A 20,280-nucleotide genomic window follows, 5' to 3' on the forward strand; every position below is an offset into this window, starting at 1 on the left:
ATCGTCCTTTGTTCATTTATTCTTGTTCTTTGATCTCACCCTGACAGATAGTTTATCTTTAATTTACCTTCTCTGGTTTTCGCTAATCATTAATTCACCAAAAAATGCTATTTTCATTTTTAATAACTAATCGTCACATTAACGTATTTAGAACCTGCAATGGTTAGAACCTTAATGCTTTGTTAAGAAATGAATTTGCTAAAAAAAAACTTGAAATGAATCTAAGTTAATACTACTAAATTTTATTTTATCAATTTAGCCTTTAGAATTACCTCTAGTGTAATGCCTATCTATATATATGCCTATGTCCCCAGAACCACATCATTTACTATTAGCCCTTAAGGAAGAATACTATTTCTTAGCTGTGCTGTGTTTACCAGATTTCAATTCTCGAAATAGTAATCAATATCTTATAAACAAAGAGGACATACGATTCTTGTTATTCTCGAATTTTGTTAATCTCTGTTGAGATGAAATTTTCGTATATGACCTCTCTACTAATATTTTATTTCTACACAATATCTAATATATTATTTTACTTGATTATACTATTCTTAAATGTTTTTTATCCAAACTTGGCATAACGCTTTAATAGCTCTAAAAACAAGGGAATAACCGAAAATAACACAAAATTTTAAATAACACCGCTTAAAACTTCTTTTAATAATGTTTAACACACTCATTTTTCATTTTATGATCGGTTTAAGTATAAAATTTAGGAATTTGTCTTCGAATTCAAAATTTCCAGCCGGCATTTTGCGGAAAACTTTGCCAGATTTTGATTTTAAAAATTACTCGTCTGTAGTTGATGTACGTACAACAGAAACGGCAAATAATCTACCATAAAAGTCTTGGAGCTATTGGTGCGTCGGTCAGGGTTTAAAATATTTGTTTGTATATTTTATGTCACCGATCTGACAGATTTTCCTGGTTGCTTACTGTAGGCGAATTTCATTTAATTAAAATTTATTTATTTGTAGCGCATATTATACAAAAAAAAATGAAGGCCTAAAAATTCTTCCTCAGTGGGTGCCTCCGTTGTCCTCAAGGAAGAAGGCAGAATTTTTTTTAAGCCGATTAATACATAGATTTATTATGCAAGATATAGCAGCCTATTACAGAAAAAAAACTCCTTCCGCATAGTGGTCTCGATGGCAAAGGGTCATTAGTTGGTGTTTCATTATTTACCCATTCATAATCGTCGTCAGAGCAAAGCTGTACGAAAAAATCATTTGATATAATAAAGAAGATTGCATAACAAACTATTTTTAAAATCATTAAAGAATTTTATATAAAAAAGAAATACCACAAAGTTGTTAAACTAATAATCCGGTAATTCAACACCTACATACGACGACGAATACCGGACATTCTCGAGCTGTGATTGAATAGGTACAGATACGTTGGTTCCTCAACGAGCGGAGCGAATTAAATATTAATAACGATCGAAAACAACTTTTCACGGTCGAAATTAAACTTTGATATTAGCATTGCCGGGGCAACCTGTTTTCGAAAATGTCCGAAACCGCGAGAAGCGCGACAGCGGGTGAAAAAAACCAACAGAACCAGATTAAAATGTTATCGATAAAGGCCCAACCCAAACGTGGGACAATTAAAAAGGCGAGATACAGAACGGAAACAAAGAACAATCAGGCTGAGATTTAATCAGAACTGACCAGTACTGAAGAATATAATAGTACCAAAATAAGTGGGAGCTTGTTACTCGTTGTTTTTGTCTTTTAGTATATAATATTTGCCAAAGAAAAAGAGCATTCAGGCTCTTTTATAGTTTGAGAAATGTCCTGTCTTCCATAATGACAGTGAATTAGTCTTCAGGAAATTATAACGTTAAACCTTTATATTTTCCCTTTTGCTGAAGTATAAGACGGAAGTTTATTCTTGTTTAATTCAAATTACCGATAGTAACTCCTAAAAAGACTGGATCAGATGTAAAAGTTTATAAATGAGGTAGAAGGATGTTTGAAATGAATCATAAATAACAATTGATGTGTTTAAGTCGGTCAATGAGAAATTGTTTGAAAATCTATATTGAAACGTTTACGTGGATTCAAATCATTCTGCCAATTATGCAAATTAATACTGCCATATTAAAAATTTATAATAAACAGACATTTTCATGATGCCTTCTGTCAATGATTTATTATTCAATAAAATAATCTTCAAAATCTATATCATTACAAATGATGAGGTCAATTAATCGCAAATTGAAGTTAGAATGTTCTAAAAAACTAAAATAAAAATATTCACGGGAGCAATATGTGTTAGTATATGATATCCAATGATATCAAAATTATATGTTAAATATGATTCTTGGTATTCTATTCAGTATTATCCTAACTATATCGTTCAGAGAAAACCGGAATTTTTTAAATTATATTTTATTAATGAATGTTAACTAAGATTATGTGAATGTCACTAAGTAAGTGTTATGTGTTGTTAGCAAACATAGAATTTTAATAGTGCAAAATAATCCATGAATGAGTCTAACAGAACTTCCAGACATTATTTTTTAAAAGAATACACTTTATGAAAACTTTGTTAGGATTTGTTATTTCAGTTTATGTGTAGATATTTACAGAATATGAAGAATGGAACGACAGTAAACATGGTGAAATGAATCATAAATTATTGTTAAGAACAATAATAAGGTCATACCATAGTCGAAAAGATCCCAACATGTGGATCGGTAAGTGCCATAATGAAGGAATGGGTAATGGAAGTATTTCAAATTATTATCCTGTAAATATAAATGAAATGTTTCATTGTATTTTATGTTATTAGTTTTTTTAGAAATAAGCAACAGGAAATTGGAAAAAGATACACCGTATATCAGTTGGCTGAACAATTGGCCACAAACTGTTATCTCCCACATACTGCATAATTAAAGCATAATATTTAATGAATGTGTATTTAAGAAAATCGAATAGTTATGGGACCCTATTGACATGCAGGTAGACAAAGGTATTTAATTAAGAATTGTTTGGATATGTAGAAAGAAGAGTACTCTATAATAAAACTCTTCGGTTTGGATGAACTCCATCAAACCCACAGAAGAAGAAATTAACAAAGGGCGGAATTGTGTACTAATTTTAGATTGGGATTTTTATTAGGATTTAATACTGACAATTGCCAAGACGGGGTGTTGAGAGTGGAAACAACTAAAGACTGTTTTGTAGATATCGCAAATGTATTACAGAGAATGTAGTGATTAAATCTAATTTTATCAAGAAAGATATATACAAGGAAGTTCTCTAATGATTGTAAAATATATTACTTGGATATACAATTGTTAATTAGGTGGATTAGGTTTCCAGGAGATACCACTACTGGTATGTACACAGGTAGTAACTGGAGGAACTAAGAAGAAATACAATGATATTAAACGGCATCCTGATGCTCCAACCAAAACAAGCCAAGAGTAAATATTTTTGGTTGTGTTTATAGGCGTATTATAATTTTGGAATATGGCAGTGTTTGACAACAATATGCTATATGGCATCAAATAGCAGGATATAATAATATGCAATATGCAAATAAGAGGACTAGGTGATTATCACGATATTGTCACATTAATCATAAAGCAACTTCTTCCATGTTTGACTGTAGGCAGCAGACCGTCCGAATCATGGATTTCTTTCGGGGTTCTCCATACATAAACCGAATGCTTGTATGAAATGGTGCAAAAAATGATTCATCGAACCATACCTCGTTCTTACAATCATCAAATGTCCACGTTTTATTATCGGTGCACCACTACTTTCGCAGCTTAGCATTGGCTTCACTTATTACATTTTCACAATAGCAGTTCTTCCATCAGTATTAGCTTTGTTGAATTCTCGCCATACTATTTTTGTCGAAAAAATATTACTCAAATGAGTGTTAAGTTTTCCTGTCACCTTTGCTGCGGCACTTTATGTTGTCTGGCCACAATCCTTTTTAATGTTCGTCGATCTCTACCAGTTAACTTTAGGTTTCGTCCACTATTCGTCCTCGCCGATGATGTTTTACCATATTTTGTGTATATTGTCATTGCCGTGGATACAATTGCCCATAACAAAATAAACAATTAAGTTGTTTTCATCATAAACTCTCCCACTAACCAATCACAAACGATTTGTCCTCTTTTGAATTCTAATATATTACAAATTTCACCAATCGCTTGTTTTAACAGTCGTAAAACAAATAGTATAATATATTGAAATATAGTCTTAAGACTCCAAACGTAATGGCAGCATACAACAAGATGTACAAAATTGTTTTGTATATCCCTTGTATATTTACGTACGTTATTCTTTTATTTTTTCGGTTTTGATCATTCCCGTATTATAAGAAATATGGAAAAACCAAGAGAAGTTTAGATAAAAAATATTATAAATAGTATACAAATCCAGCAGGTAAAAAAACATTTTACATTTTCTGCAAAGAGAATCATATATGTAGAAAGATTATATGTAGCTATGAAATAAGAATAAACGATATATGCGAACATTTCATCCTGAATTAGATCCTGAAAATTATCTTATTTTCAATCATTTATATTTTTAAAAATATCACTTTTAGATTTTTAATATAAATGCTCGGGAATTTTATTTTAAGATTTTCGAATTGGATAAGAAATTAAGAATAGAGAGACAGTGTATCATTATGATAGAAGTCAATGTAGAAGTTATTAATGTTGTTTTATGCAAACGATACGATAGAATAATGTATAAAGAAGGCTCGCACTTAATTCAAATAAATCGAATCAGTATAACTCGATATTTTAATGAATGTTAAGCGTCTCGAAAAAAATAGTTTCGAGAAAAATTAATTTAAGTTTCCTTTTTAAATTCAGCGTTTTAGAAGTCAAGTCACTAAAATGGAAACAAATCACTAAATCTCCGAAAATAATTAATATTTTGAAAAATTCGAAAAAGGGCATTCTTAAAGAGTTACTCTATGAAAAGTACTTAAAGTACGAAAGTACGAAAAAAGTCGATTTTTTCAAATATGTGGATTAGAACACACCCCTAAATCAACATTGTCTTAAATATAGAAGAATGGAGTGAATAATATATTTTTGTTTATGTATATTTTAAAGTCTCCTTTTACCAACTAGGGTTTATCTGGACTGGATATACTGTTTGACGTGGGCTCCGAACCACGTCCTCAGCGTTAAGCCTACTGACTGCTGAGTGAATTTAGAAATCACCCCAGAAGACATCCGGTCTTACCCATCCTGGTTACTAGCGTGACTGGGATAATTTTCCTTGTTGGATTTTACACTCTTGCGTAGGACAATCACAAATATTAAACAATCACAAACGTAAATTTACGCCATGCACCAGAAGGATTCGAACCCGCAACTATCGAAACATTAGAAGGACGGTCTTGTCGCCTTTACCATTGCGCTCACCATCGCGCCAATATCTTTTTATTTAAATATTTAAAAATTAATTTTCATTTAAGAAAGTCATTCCTTTGTTAAAAAATGATAATATATAAATTGTTTTTTATTATGTTATAAGTGAAAAATAAGTTACACTAAAAGCTGAAAATTTCTTAGCAGTTATACAGATGAAATAATGATAAAAATTGAATAATCTAATAACTTAATATTTTCAATATTCGACTAACAAAATAAATAATCTGATAATTAATATGATTCATTTTTAATCCGAATACGGATTAATCTCCCTTACTGATAGAACACTTAATACATACCATCATACATAACATTAAAGTGATCGACATTAATAGTTAGTCATTAATAGTTTTTCATCGAAATCATTCGAAAATATTAGTACAATTAACGCTCGAATGACATCAAAAAATGTTGATGTTTCTATACCGTCAATAATATAAAACCTTACAAAGTGTAAATTATGTGAAATTATAGAAAATAAAACTAGGAAACAATAATTTAATTAGTTTGAATAATTTCAGCTATATAATTATAATATGAAGATATTTCAGAAAGAATCAATGCGATAAAGAATGTGTTATTGGATTGATTTTTATAAAGTCGTATTAGTATCTAATTAAACTAAGCACATTTTTTATTGCTGGCTTATTTTACAACACAAAAAAATTGGCGGACTTAAAAGCCAGCTTACGTGGAGGACGTCCAGGACGACGTAACATTTCTTGTATATTGTCGCTGATAATTAATCCAATTAAATACCGGATTATTAGCTTCAATGGACACCCGATTGAACCACATTAAATGCGAATATACAAAAAAAAACCTTTCTTATGATAATGTGTAAATAATTGATTCGGAAATACAAACATTATGACAGCCGACGGCGATGTCAACGAACCATCCTCGTTACAATACAAGTTGCCAAATTATGTTGCCTGATTAACATATTATTTATCCTGCAGGAATGCTGCTGCCGAAGAAACCAGTTCGACGCAGATATATTAATTAAGAATACACAGTGATTTCATTTACATTGTCGTTGTTTTTCATTTTTTCCGTACTTTGAGAGGTTGTTGCTACTGGCTGAGAACAACATCGAACACCACGTCATGTTTCACTCGATCGCTCTAATTTAACACCGACAGTAAGAAGCTGTTTTGGTTTGGCCAAGGTTTGAAGGTATGATAATGACAAATAATGGCGGCATTAATATTGTTTGTGATTGTAATGCTTAATCAGTCGTATGCTTCTTTTATTGAACGTACTTAAAAGGAACAATCGTTGTTTATATACCTGGAGGTCGTTATTTTGTTTTGATTTATAATTAAGAATCTAAATAAGACCCACAATACAATACGTTAAATAGTGGACTAGATATAAAAGTTATTTTTTAAAAATCGTCTATTTCTAACCGGCTGTATATATATTTTTTAATGAATGTTCGCCAATTTCTCCGTTAATTGTGGACCAATTTTCAAAATTATTTTTTTATTCGAAAGAGTGCATTTCCGAGGTGGACATTCCTATTAGAACCTATTAGAAGTCAGGCTCTGATGGGAGGATGGAATCTATGTGACGAAAAATCGGAAGTCGTTCAGTGCAAAAGCCATTCAGTTTGCTTTTTAACCACTAACTATTGCATATAAGAATTCGTAGAAATATTGTAGACGACAGTTTCTATAGTGTAATGGTTAGAGCGATTAACTCCGGAACGGAGGTCGCTGGTTCGAGTCCCTCCGGGGAACCTAACATTTTATTGTTCTAGTTTGGATAGAATATTTGTCAAATTATCTAGGCTAGGTATCGGACTCCGGCGCACGAAATGCTCCTTTTTTCAATCATTGCTTCTTAATTCCTATTTTTCCTCATACGGGCTGCATCTTTACTTGGCTTAATTATCATAATATTAAATAAAAACTACCTAAATTATTGAGTAAATATCTAACACCAAAAACAAAAAAAAGCCGGTGCCGAGCCTAAACAATACAAAGACAATAATATAATTTCGTGACATTTAAATTGCCAACAAAACAAATCTAAATTAATATAACTGTTTGGGTTCGGTGCCGACTTCAAAGTAATCAGTTGGTAGTAGTTAAAATAATATTGCAAATTGATAAATGGGTTTAGGTAGGTATTAAGCGAAATTGTGTGTATATAGTAGAATATAAAATACGTGTAGATAGATTAAAAAGGTTTTGTTTATTTTTATTTAGTTATTACAACGATTATTATGTACATATTTTATTTTAAAATGCTTCAAAATCTATGTTTGGTTATGTTTTATTTTTAGTGAGCTCCTTGTTTATTTTTTGAAGTCGGTTCAATTTTTTTTGTCAAAAGTATTTTATGACAATACGATTCCATTTATGTTTTGATGTTTGATTTTTTATTATTAAGACATTGTTACTAGTCGTTGCTGGTCAACCTACTTAGTATCTATAGCAATAATGTTCATTTATTATATGTAAATAATGCTGCTGTTTTTTTTATTAAATACATTTAATTGCACTAGAAGATCATTCAGTACTTGATCGATTGTTAGCCAAGAAGTGCAATACTTCGATATTAACTTGAAGGTGGTGCCTTTTCTAATATCTCTTCGCAAATCTGAGTAACAGTCACTATACGAAGGTTTCAAATATTTATTTATATATAAATTTTTATTTCAAATATTTGCAAAACATCCTCATAACTGGATTCCATAGGTCCTTATTAGTATTAGAACTTGCTTATACAACAGTTACCTATTAGATACGGATAATTTTTTTCCAACGAACAGATAATTTCTTAATATTTTAAGTTTTCTTGTTAATGTACTATAGGGTGATCCAAAAAAATGTAGTAAACATGTGTAAAGTGACCAAAGAATTGACTCTAATGCAATTCTTTGTTGTACATCTACTTTTTACGTGTCTCAATTTGAGCTGTGAAATTGTGTGCAACATTGTGCATGAATGAAATTGAATCGACTCTAAAATTGTTTAATAAATCTTAATCACTTAAAAATCTATAGAATATCCTAGCAACTTTGTTAGAAAACTCTTCCTTGTTTAGTGTTCAGTTCAATTCAAATTTAGTTTCAGCCTTCAAGCAACCTAGACCTTCGAGCGTTACGCATAGTTTGAATTTATATGATTCTCATTAGTTATTAATGAAGGCTTTTAACTATTTGTTATGAAAACTGTTAATGCCCTTGAAGTTGCTCATATTGAGCGCTCCTTTAGGTCTGAAGACATGAGAAAACTAAAAATATTCATATATCTGCAGGGTGATTTCGGAAGATATATTCTGGAATCTATTGATAATTTAAAAATTTTAAGACTCTATTAAGATTCTTAATACTTTTTATATCTAAGATAAAACAGAAATAAATACTTTGTATCACCTTGCACTTGTCTACAAAATAATGTATTGGTCATTTTGAAGAAAATCTAAATTACCCGTACCTAATAAGTTGCTGCTGTACAAGAAGATACTAAAACCTATATGTGCCTATGGAATTCATCTAATGGGGTTATTATACCCAGAAACCCAGATAAACCTGGATCTACAGGAACAATTACTTACCGAAACCCTCGTATTCAACAAAACACGAGGAAAGAGTCTAATATTATGTTAATACCGAAGTGCTGGAACTCTTGGACATTACTGAACTAGGACGCAGACTCAAGAGAAAGAAACCATGATATTTTATTGTAGTTATGTAGTGAAGTGTACTAAATGGTATTATTTTATCTTATTTAGAGACCAAATAAGAATATACTCTTACTTCTTGTACTTCTTAGACTACCTAATTTTAAATCATCGTACAAAAAATTGTAACTTAGTCGACAACGACTACTAGTAATAGTAGTAACATCTTATTATTGTAATATATTATTTAAAGTTATCATTATTAATAATAGTTATCATAACAAGATATTGTATAAATATATACTCAAATCTATTTGGTAATATGTAATCCCACTATGGGCAAGTCTATTATATCCATCATTCCAAAATAAAGTGTTTCCTGCCATTGTCGATGGCTCCGTACTATGTTTGAAATTAAATGATACAACGTGATATTCCTCTAGAACCAATGACGAGTATAATTCAACGTGTTTTTGTGAAGTACTTTGATAGAGTGTCAGTGCATTCCAATATACCCTCTAATCAGTTAAATATGCGAAGTGACTGTGAAGTGTGTAGACTAAAACGTCTAACACCATCCGATCTGATTGCTTGATATATATAGACTTTAGAATAAGACTAATTAATTAAAATATTATTTTATACAGGAATTCACTTAATGAACTGATTATTTACATGTCATGTATATACAATATAAACATAAAAAAATAATGATTGCCCTCTGGAGAGGTTCTGGAACTACTAAGAGTAATAAAAAATATATTTATTTAGTAGATCCCGAATCTTCAACTTCAAATAGAACCAAAAGCTAACAATGCTTAAAAATAAAACACATGCAATATATTAACTTGTCATAAAATGTTCAGCCACTTTAGCGCCATAATGGAAACAATCAAGAGAGTCTCCGATATCAATCAAATTATATTGTTTATTCCGAATCAGTGCTACCAATCATAATTCAACTGCTTTGTGTCCTTTTCGCTACCTGATTGTTATTCGAAATATAATAATCCTCATCATTCAAGCTGGCAAAAAAAGATAATGCGAGGAACATGTCTTTATGGGAACCTGTTCCCTTTTTCATTTTTGCTGAGTGGCCTACTCCAAGGCACATACACCGGTTTGGGTGGTTTTTTTATTATTGTGTCGGCAACGGCTTTAAAAAACTAATATTATATACGACCGCATTCTACAATAAAAGTACCATATCGTGTAAAATGTCCACATTATTGTATTATATATTACATTGGGCTGATAAGATTTCGGTTTCGGTTTTGTAGTATAACATAAAAATAATGTTTTTGATATAAACATGCAGTTTAACGAATTTATCAAGATTTCAATATAGTCTGATTAATTTGTTTGGTTTGTATATGGTATTTTAGACCAAAGTAACTTTGAATAATGTTACTGTAACTGTTATTGGACAGATAGTGAACAATATTACATCGAAATCGAAATTTAGCAACAATTTAACAATAACTTTAGAATACATTTTAAAGAATCATATTTTTAGTATATTTTCGTAGATGTTACTCAACATTTTCTTGTGGAAAAACGATTTTATCAAATTTTTTATTCTATAAACTGAATCCGTATTCATATGGTAAATATGAGATTCAAATACATTTTAATACAGTTATTTCAGAGTAAAACTGACTGAAAAGAATCGAAGAGGTCTATTGGAACTTCCAGACATTGCTTTAAAAGAATACAATTTTTAAAAGCTTATAATAAAATCAAGGATGACTTATTATTTCAATTGGTGTATTTAAATGAGACACGGATATTTCAAAACAGGACCAATATACTAAGATACCATACAAGATGATAATATAAATAGTGTTAAGACAACAAAAGTTTATAGAAAATGGTAAACCTTGGAACAACAATTGATTAGGTTTTATTAATCATAACATTTATTAATAATTTATTGTAGATATATTGTTCTTCATGATGGAAACAGGAATGGTTAACTAATTTATTTAGATTAGAATTTTGTGGTATGCCAAAGCCAAAATGAACTACAACTCAGAGTCATCAATTCAAATAACGTGAGTTCATTGTTTTATTGATTAGACTATATGTGCGCATTAACAACGGGAGAAAATGGCATTCAAGACGGAAAACATTAAACTGTTCGGAGATTTCGATCTACCATCATTATCTTGAAAAGAAGCTTGGCAAGAAGCTAATAGCGATACCAAACCTCGACCGTTCCAGTTTTAATTTGTTCTAATAAATGCGCTGGCTATTCAATCATTTTGTTCTTGTATACTGGATATATACATTTAGTTTAGTTGAATGTCTACTTGAGAAGGTTTTGTTTTTAACTCTGATATAAAATCAATGCTCTTAGAAAAAATGGACGAAATGGTAGCTAATGACGGATATTTTATTTAATGTGTTTAGAGTTTATTTAAATTAAACATTATTTTAACAGATACACTGTTCACCTTCCGAAGTCTTAAAAATCCATAACATCAGTTATATTTAAAATAAGAGAATTTTCATGTATATCATCTCTAAAAATCAAATAAAAATCCGAAAAATAAACAATCAGGTAAAAAGGAAATTATTCATTTTGCCTCCTTGCACCCGAACTCTTTCGAAAGCGACCGACGAACAATCGCAAAAACACGGTGCCGAATATCGAACGTACACATAATTAAAATTCTCGTCACGTATCACGCGCGACAAGCAAAAACGCCGTATACCTCATTAAACATCTATCTAACATCAAGGAGATCCTATCTAATAATTTAATGTTAAAAAAAGGCAAAAAGCCGCCGTCAAATTAATAAAACGTCCCATTTGTTTTCACGGTTGTTAATTTTTTCGACCACGACGCCTTCGTTACCAACGCACGTACACGTTTTTTTGTGCGTATTATAACGTATCATCACGATCGCGTTTACAATGGAGCCATTGTCTCACCGTAATTGAAATAAGAATGTGTCTTTATTGCTCTTCGATTGAATTAATATCGTTTCGCGCATGGATAGCTAGATCCCGGCGGTTCATGACAGGCACGCGAGAGAAAAAGTCACCTGCGCCTGCTTGATATTTGTAAACTGTCTCGACTTTCGACATTGATCGAGGATACTTCATAACCAATATTAGGTACGTGGAAAACTAACACACGTTTTTTAAATTGGACTTTGTTGAAATGAGGTATTAAGTTTCAGGTGGAAAACTTGATCAGTATTATTTAGTATACGAATAAGTTTTGACTGTTTTCTGTAACATTGTTGTTTTATTGGAACTTTGAAACTTTACTCAGAGGAAATGGTACAGCGTATTTCTTTCAAAACCTGTTGATACTTCCCCGTGTCGCTGAGCACAGGATAAAAATTGATTGTGAAACGTAGGTGTAAAATGTGAAAATATCAAAGAAAATTCTTAATTTTAAAACTAAAATAAAGATAAATTTAAAATTTCAATTACTCCTGCATTCGAAACTTGAAATTTATATTTATTTACAAATCGTACATAGGAAATGTTCTGAGAGAAGATCTTGATGGATAATGCGATAATTCAAACGTTTAGGGTAGGGGTATCGGCCGCCGAGAAGAATACCGATATCTCGATATTTAAAAAAAAAATCGGTATAGTCTATTCAAAGATTTTTTGTACATATGTCATAAAGAGGTTTAATGTATTGCCTGTCCGAATTTGTAAATTCATTTTAGAATCAGACATTATTTTCCATTTCACTTTATTCTAGTTAAAAAGAGATACAATGCTGTGTGATTAGTTCGAACACGTAAACGAATGAGCCTGTCGAAGTCGTCCGGTTGTCAGGCGTACGCAAAAATCTTGAAAGCAATAGTGATAAGAGGTTATAACTCTAACCTGTAAACTGTTGTGGATGTATAATGTTAAAATTAATCATATTTGATAACATTTTTATTCAATTATTTTGTTTAGATTTTAATTTTGTTGTATGTCAAAGCCAAACTGAACTATAACTCAGAGTTGATGCGACAACATTGCGACGTTTTGATGTCACAAATTGAAGTGACCAATGTACAAAAGAACTTTAAATAAAATATCGATATTTTTTAAATATTTGAAATATCTTTAATAAACCTTCAAAAATTAAATATCAATTTTAAAGGTTTATTAAAATAATAATTTTTTTAAATTATTTTTTATTTTTTTTTTAATATCGGTATAATGGTCAAAAAAATATCGGCCAAATATAGTTTAGTTGCCAATATAGCCAAATGGTTGATGCTTAAACAATGCGACGTTTTGACGTCACAATGTTTAAAATTTATATGGTGTATGTACAAAATAACTTTATATAGACTATAGATTACATTGCATATCGTAAGTTACAACTTTCATCCATCTTTCAAATAATATATTCGTCGCCTTCTTTATAATTCACTTTTGTATATTTAGATATGTCTCATATCTCGATTGGAACGAATAGTAGCCGAATGTTTGCTAAATACAACAGGTAAGGTATCGATTTGAACAGTTCTATATATATTTTTGCTTCTAGCGCCAAATTCCATTTGTAAGCTTTTAAAACCACATACAAAGAAATATAAATAGTAACATAGCCATTTTCTGTCTTCAAATTAAAAAAGTAAAATAAAAATTCATTAGTGTTAACAATTATTCGGTTTTAAAGTTGTATAGAAAAGTTCACAAATCTTCAGTCTATTAAATAATTTTAAATTACTTAAGTGGTGATATCTTTAGGTAGCAAATTCATTTCTATAACTAATAATACGATATTGTAAGGTGAGATGTTGGTTTCGTCAATTTAAAACATAAAACATTTGTTGGACGCCACAAAGGTTGCTCGGAGAATAGGATTAGACAATTTCTTCTTAAATATTTTTATTTTTAATTCAACCGTAGTGAGTCAACCATGCTAATGTTTAAAAGCCATAGGTTTTATAAAAATATCTGCAAAATGGATGGGTTAGGACATTAAATTGAGTAATTTATTACAATAATATATTATTATAAGTCTGGACGAACCTGCAGGATAGTAAACCTGTTCAAGCAATACTTAAAAACAGACTTATTCCAATAACAAATTGTACTGAACTTAACATTGTCCATGTTAATTTTGCATTGCGGCTAAATAATAAAAACTTAATTATATCACTCAATGGATGTCCGATTCCTCAAGCAGAATCCGCTAAATAACTTGGAATCCATCTGGACGGTAGATTAAATTGTAAAAATCATGTTAGACAAAAAGCAAAACACATTAGAACCAAAATAAAACAACTATACTGGTTAGTCGGAAGATACTCTCAACTAAAATCAAAGAGGTTGATCTATAATACAATTATAAAGCCAATTTGGACCTATGGGGTGCAAATATGGGGTTGCACTAAAAATTCAAATCAACTAGTCATACAACGCTTTCAAAACAAGGTTCTTCGATTGATTACCAGTGCCTATCGCTACGTAAACAACGAAAAACTGCACGATGGCCTGGAAATCAAATGGATTTGCGAAGTTATCCAAGATTTCGCCTTGAAACACGACAGAAGATTACTAAATCATACTAACATGGAAGGAATACAACTGCTGGACAGCGCGCAGGATGTCAGGAGAATGAAACGAACAAAACCATACGAACTTATATAAAGTGTATACCTTGAGTGTAAACTATAGCTATAATTTATTATTTAAATTATTACAGTTATATAATAATTTAATATGGTTATTTTATAATTTAGGAATTCATATTGATGTATTTTCTCGCACTCATCTTGCTTATGAATTAATCCAATTACATAGGAAAATTAGTAATAAATTAATTGTAAATTAAGATTGTACTAAGCGTATCTCATAAAGATGTTATAAAAAACTTAATATTGCACTGTTTAATTACAAATATATTTTGTGAAATTTTAAGCTAATATTGAGGTATTTTGTTTCTAAGGAGCCTTATTTTTAATTGATAATAAATTGTCTTAAATGCTAAAACTATATATCGTCGTCTAAGAACTTGAGGTTTTGCTTAATCATAAATAATTTCTAATATAGTTATTATAGCAATATTACTTTAGTGAAATTAGTAAATGCCTACTATAAACTCTAAATTATTGTACACACACAAGATATGTTTATTTTTAAATTAAGAAAATAGTTTATTGAATTTGTCTATTTCTGTTGTTATATTTAAGAATCTTTTTTTTACAAATTAGTGTTTATATGCACCAGACATATTGCTGAATACTGTCTTGATACCTGAATAACTAACTTACAAATGATTCGAATTGTTATTCCTTATCGGATTTTCCATAATCACATACAGATTTTTTTATTGAATTTTGTTATGCAACTACAGCAAACATCTTCTTTAATTTAACATTTTTCTATTAATTTTTTGGATTAATATAAAAGGATCGGCATACAATCACAAATTGGCGTTAAACACGTCCAATTTTTATCTGATTGACTTGAAGTTTTAATTATATCTGATTTAAAAGAAACAATTATATAAATGATATGAAAATTTGCACTATTGTCAATTTACGAATCATCAAAAAAAAAAACGTATGTACTTCCGGAGAAAACATAATGTAAATTTTCCCCGAAAGAATTGTTCCAAAACATTTTTGTGCCAGAAAATGAATGTACTTAAAATTCTCAATCTAAAATTATTTGCTTTTCAGGACTGAGGGGTATTGTAACTCCTTAACAGAATAAATAATCTGCAGTACCATCAAGTGTCAGCGGCGAGGGTCTTTACTGATAGCTCGTTAAATGTCATGACAGTGATTCAGTACTGCAGAGGAGAAGGAAAATGGATACTAGACAACACAAGATTTAGTAAACTAAGGAACATTTTATCAAAAAGGAAAATGTAAATGGAATTACGTACACTAACGAGAAATTGATCCTTTATGGAAAAAAGCGAATCAAAGAGACGCATCGATGTCAACATAATCACCGAGTCGAAACATTGATAATTACAGAATTTATGTACGGTAGTATCAAAGGAATTTTGTTTTATAAACTGCTTAAGCCTGACTAAATGATTACAGCCGATCGCTGAAAACAATAATTAATTGCATTTAGTTATGAATCGAAGAAAAATACCGAAACTATAAATACACCATGAAAATCGTACTAAAAAATATACTAAAATGTCCTATTTATTCAATAGTATGTATCAGATATCGGTATCTTAAAACTTATGGAAAAAATATTTTTTATACTTTGAAAACCGCCTATTTCTAAAACTATGACATATTGTAAATATTAATTTAACCTGTGTCAGCATATTAATAATAAGATAAAATTAACCAGAAATAGTATTTTTCCTTGTATATATTATTTTGTGTGCTCTCTTAATTTTTAAATGGAAAATATGTTATTTGTTAATAAATAAGTATTAATTATTAATTAATAGTATTCATTAATTTATATAAATGCAAAATGTTATTAGAGTCAAAAACAATCAAAATTTAATTAAGTTCTTTTAATAACAGGTCAGTTGAAAAGTCCCCGGCATGACATATAGATGGCGCTACTAGAATTAAATCCATATATGTTTTAGTTAGCTTTAACACTCAAAAGACGCGTGTATAAATTTGACATTCGGCTGTCGGATCATTAGTTTGTGAATTATAGAATTTTCAATGAAGCAACTTTTGTTATTGTGAAAAAAATGGATAAAAAGGAATTTCGCGTACTGATAAAATATTGCTTTTTAAAGGGGAAAAATACAGTTGAGGCAAACACTTGGCTTGATGCCGAGTTTCCGGTCAATCAACCTAGCCCTAGGAAAATCAACCATCAATGATTGGTATGCTAAGTTTAAACGTGGTGAAATAAGCACCGAAGACGGAGAACGCAGTGGACGCCCAGAAGAAGTTGTTACCGACGAAAACATTTAAAAAATCCACAAAATGATTTTGACTGACCCTAAATTCAAATTGAATGAAATAGCAGACACTCTAAAGATATCAACTGAACGTGTATATCATTCACGAATATGTGGGCAAGAGAAAGCTCTGTGCAAAGTGGATGCCCGCGCGAGCTCTCTTTAACAAAAAGGAAAAGGAAGTGCTGCTTCACCAAAACAGTACACCGTGTCACATGTCAGTGAAAACGGTTGCAAAAATCCATAAATTGGGCTTTAAATTGCTTTATCATCCTCCGTATTCTCCAGATTTGGCCCCCAGCGACTATTTCCTGTTCTCAGATCTCAAAAGAATGCTCGCTGGGAAGAAATTTTCGTCGAATGAAGAGGTGATCGCCGAAAATGAGGCCTATTTTGAAACAAAGGACAAATCGTACTACAAAAATGGCATCGAAAAGTTATCTAAGGGTTACTATAATCAATGTATCACCCTTGAAGGGATTTTTCAATTGACCTGTTAAGTAGAATAAAGCCAATCAATATAAAATATTTATATGTTAAAATAATAATATTTCTTATTTCAGAGACGAACAGTTAAATATATTTATATAATATAATGTAATAATATAATATTGTTTATATTTGTATAATTTTTAAATCAAATAAATTATTTATTATTAAAAAATATTCATATTCAATTAATATTATTAAATCATTAATTTATATGAATAAAGGCAATATTTAGTTTAGCAATTACAATTTTTTTAAACATATTTTACGTATTTATATGGACTCCCTGACTATAGTATAGACCTACTGCTTATCGCGAAAGCTCGGAACGACGGTCCTCGGTATTATTCCTACCGACCGGCCCAGCCTGGTTACTGGCGTGATGGTGATGATTTTCCTTGTTGGATTTTGCACTTTTTCTTTATGGACAATCACAAACATAAATTTACAGCCATTCCCCAGCAGGATTCAAATCCGCGACTATAGCAATAGAATAGGGCCGCCTTGATCATTGTGCCAACGAAGCTGGGCAAACAAAGTTGTTACAATCATATGCTATTCATTAGACTTTAAAATAGTTACTATTATAAACATTTTTACATTACAATTCATGTTCTCCACTTCAGCTTATGTTCTTTACAAATAAACTATTTATGCCTTTTCATTTCCAAATTTTAATTATATTCTTATTTATTAATAAGCAATTATTAATTTTCAGTTAATAATATTTAATGTATATGAATAAAGGCAAAAGATTTAGTAATTAAAATTTATTAGATGTTCTTATTTTTATATATGTTTTTGTTTATATTAAAATAATATACACAATTCGATACACAATTCATTAATTTAGTTTTATTCAGTGCTTAGTTTTATGATTTTCAAATAAAAATATTCTTAATTTGATTAAATTTATCTGTTTTTCGTTTATTACTTTATCTAATTTTATATTTAGATACAAGAAAACCGCATCACAATTTTCTTTTATTTATAAACATTCTACCTCTTAAATTAAATTAATATTTTAAATATCATACACATTTACAAACCCTACTTCTAATAATTCAAATAACAAAAAAATATCGTTCCATGTGACTGAGACCATAAACATATACAAAATGAAGATATTAAATTGATGCTGCAGTGACAATCACGATGGTGTCAGCGATTTTGAAAGTAAATTTAAAATATTTTAAATTGATTTTGCTATATTCTAAGATTTAGCGTTTTCTTTACTTAACATTTTGACATTACCAAGAATTATTATAAAATGATATTCTTCATAACATTTTCCAAGTTTACAGGTATTACAGAACCATTATCAGAATCAGAACAAGAGTTTTTTTTTTAATTTTGAAAAAATCATGATAATAAAAAAATCATAAATAAATAAAAAATATATTTAATATATAATTTACTGATACAACCTCGATTAAAGAAAATTGAGCAGAAAAACTAATAGTAAAACTCTCAATATATGTCAAACTGTTATTGCACTATTGAAGATTTATGAGTTTTACGATTAAAAACAAAAACTAAAAGGAAAAGGACCAGTTTGAATGAAGCTGATTTAGTTAGTTAAATGTTAATTATCACACAACCATGATATTCGATAAAGAAATTATTTTTAAAAAATGCACATTTGTTATTTTAAATTTGCTAATTCAAGTAAAAAATTACTATTATGAAAAAACATATAAATTTTTTGTTGTTATTAAAAAAATTATTATTGGTGGGCAGAAACGAAGACCTACAGCCATAGGCAACTGTTTCTTGAATTGAGATAATTGGTTTTGTGGTCTTTATAGATATAGTTTGGTGATTGTTGCATATTATAAGTATCGTTCCTAATTTTCTGATTATAAAATTTATAAAAATTAATATCAAATTTTATGAAATATATTTATTTTGAACAATTAGAGGGTAAATAAATATCTTATTTATTTATATTCAGAGATAAATATATTAAAAGTTTAACAAAATGAAACTGAGCAAAAGAACTACCAGTAAAACCATTAATATATGTCAAACTCCTTTTGAACTATTAGATATAGATATAGAGATTGTGATTCAAAATAAACACTTTAAATAAAGCTTTAGTTAGTTTTAGTTAAATGTTAATTATCACCCAACCTTGATATTCAATTTTTATAAAAATGCACATTTGTAATTTCGGACTTACTAATTCAAGTGCTTAAGAAATTATTTGTTATTATTAATTTTATGATGAAAAATTACATATTAATTTTATTATCATTCAACAAATTATTATTAAAAGTAAACAAATCATAGAAGAAACATAATTGAGACATTATCAGTGTGCAGAAACGAAGTCATAAAATAGATTTACGAACCTGTTGCAGTGAACAATTGTCGCCAGGAATTTCCGGGAAGCACTCGGACACGATCCGCACATACAAAAAAAAACTAATCACCGTACGCTAGCGGCAGCTGAAGAGAGACACCGCCGTCGATGCCGATGTCGCCAAGTACGAAATGCGTGAAGGCTTCCGAAGAACCACTTTTTATACGAAGCAACCCGGCTGGCTAGCTATCCTCCGCGATTCCTGCCACGACGTCAGGACCCAGCACCAACTACCGCAGTATCAGTCCGATCTAACGAACAAATGCGTGGTAGTTCTTCGTTTCTTTCTGGTGTTCCGTTGTTAAAAAAAACTATTTAAAAAACCTTTGCCTTTTTTCTATTCTTTATAACACAACCTCTGTAAAACATTATTTTCGGTTTAATATAACAACACATTATTTCAGTTAAGTTTGAAATGGATTTATAATCACTCAATATCATCACCTCTTGGATATTTTAGTGTTTGAATCTACTGACCTACTCTAAAAAATTGTA

At 30.0% G+C, this 20,280-nt stretch overlaps 1 protein-coding gene across 2 annotated transcripts in view; it reads right to left on the minus strand.

The window, feature by feature from the left end:
- The window catches only part of Cht10 (Chitinase 10), an 84,161-nt gene extending 64,219 nt beyond the window's left edge, over positions 1 to 19,942 (minus strand). For both annotated transcript variants that reach the window (XM_076394396.1, XM_076394395.1), the window contains exon 1: positions 19,775 to 19,942. The gene's annotated coding sequence lies outside the window, so the exon portion shown is untranslated. The remainder of the gene's footprint in view (positions 1 to 19,774) is intronic.
- Positions 19,943 to 20,280: the final 338 nt, after the last annotated feature.

The sequence above is a fragment of the Rhynchophorus ferrugineus genome, unplaced genomic scaffold, assembly GCF_030347505.1.
Source record: "Rhynchophorus ferrugineus isolate W39M unplaced genomic scaffold, kcgeb_rfMv2 rfM2, whole genome shotgun sequence".
Taxonomy (NCBI): Eukaryota; Metazoa; Arthropoda; class Insecta; order Coleoptera; family Curculionidae; genus Rhynchophorus; species Rhynchophorus ferrugineus.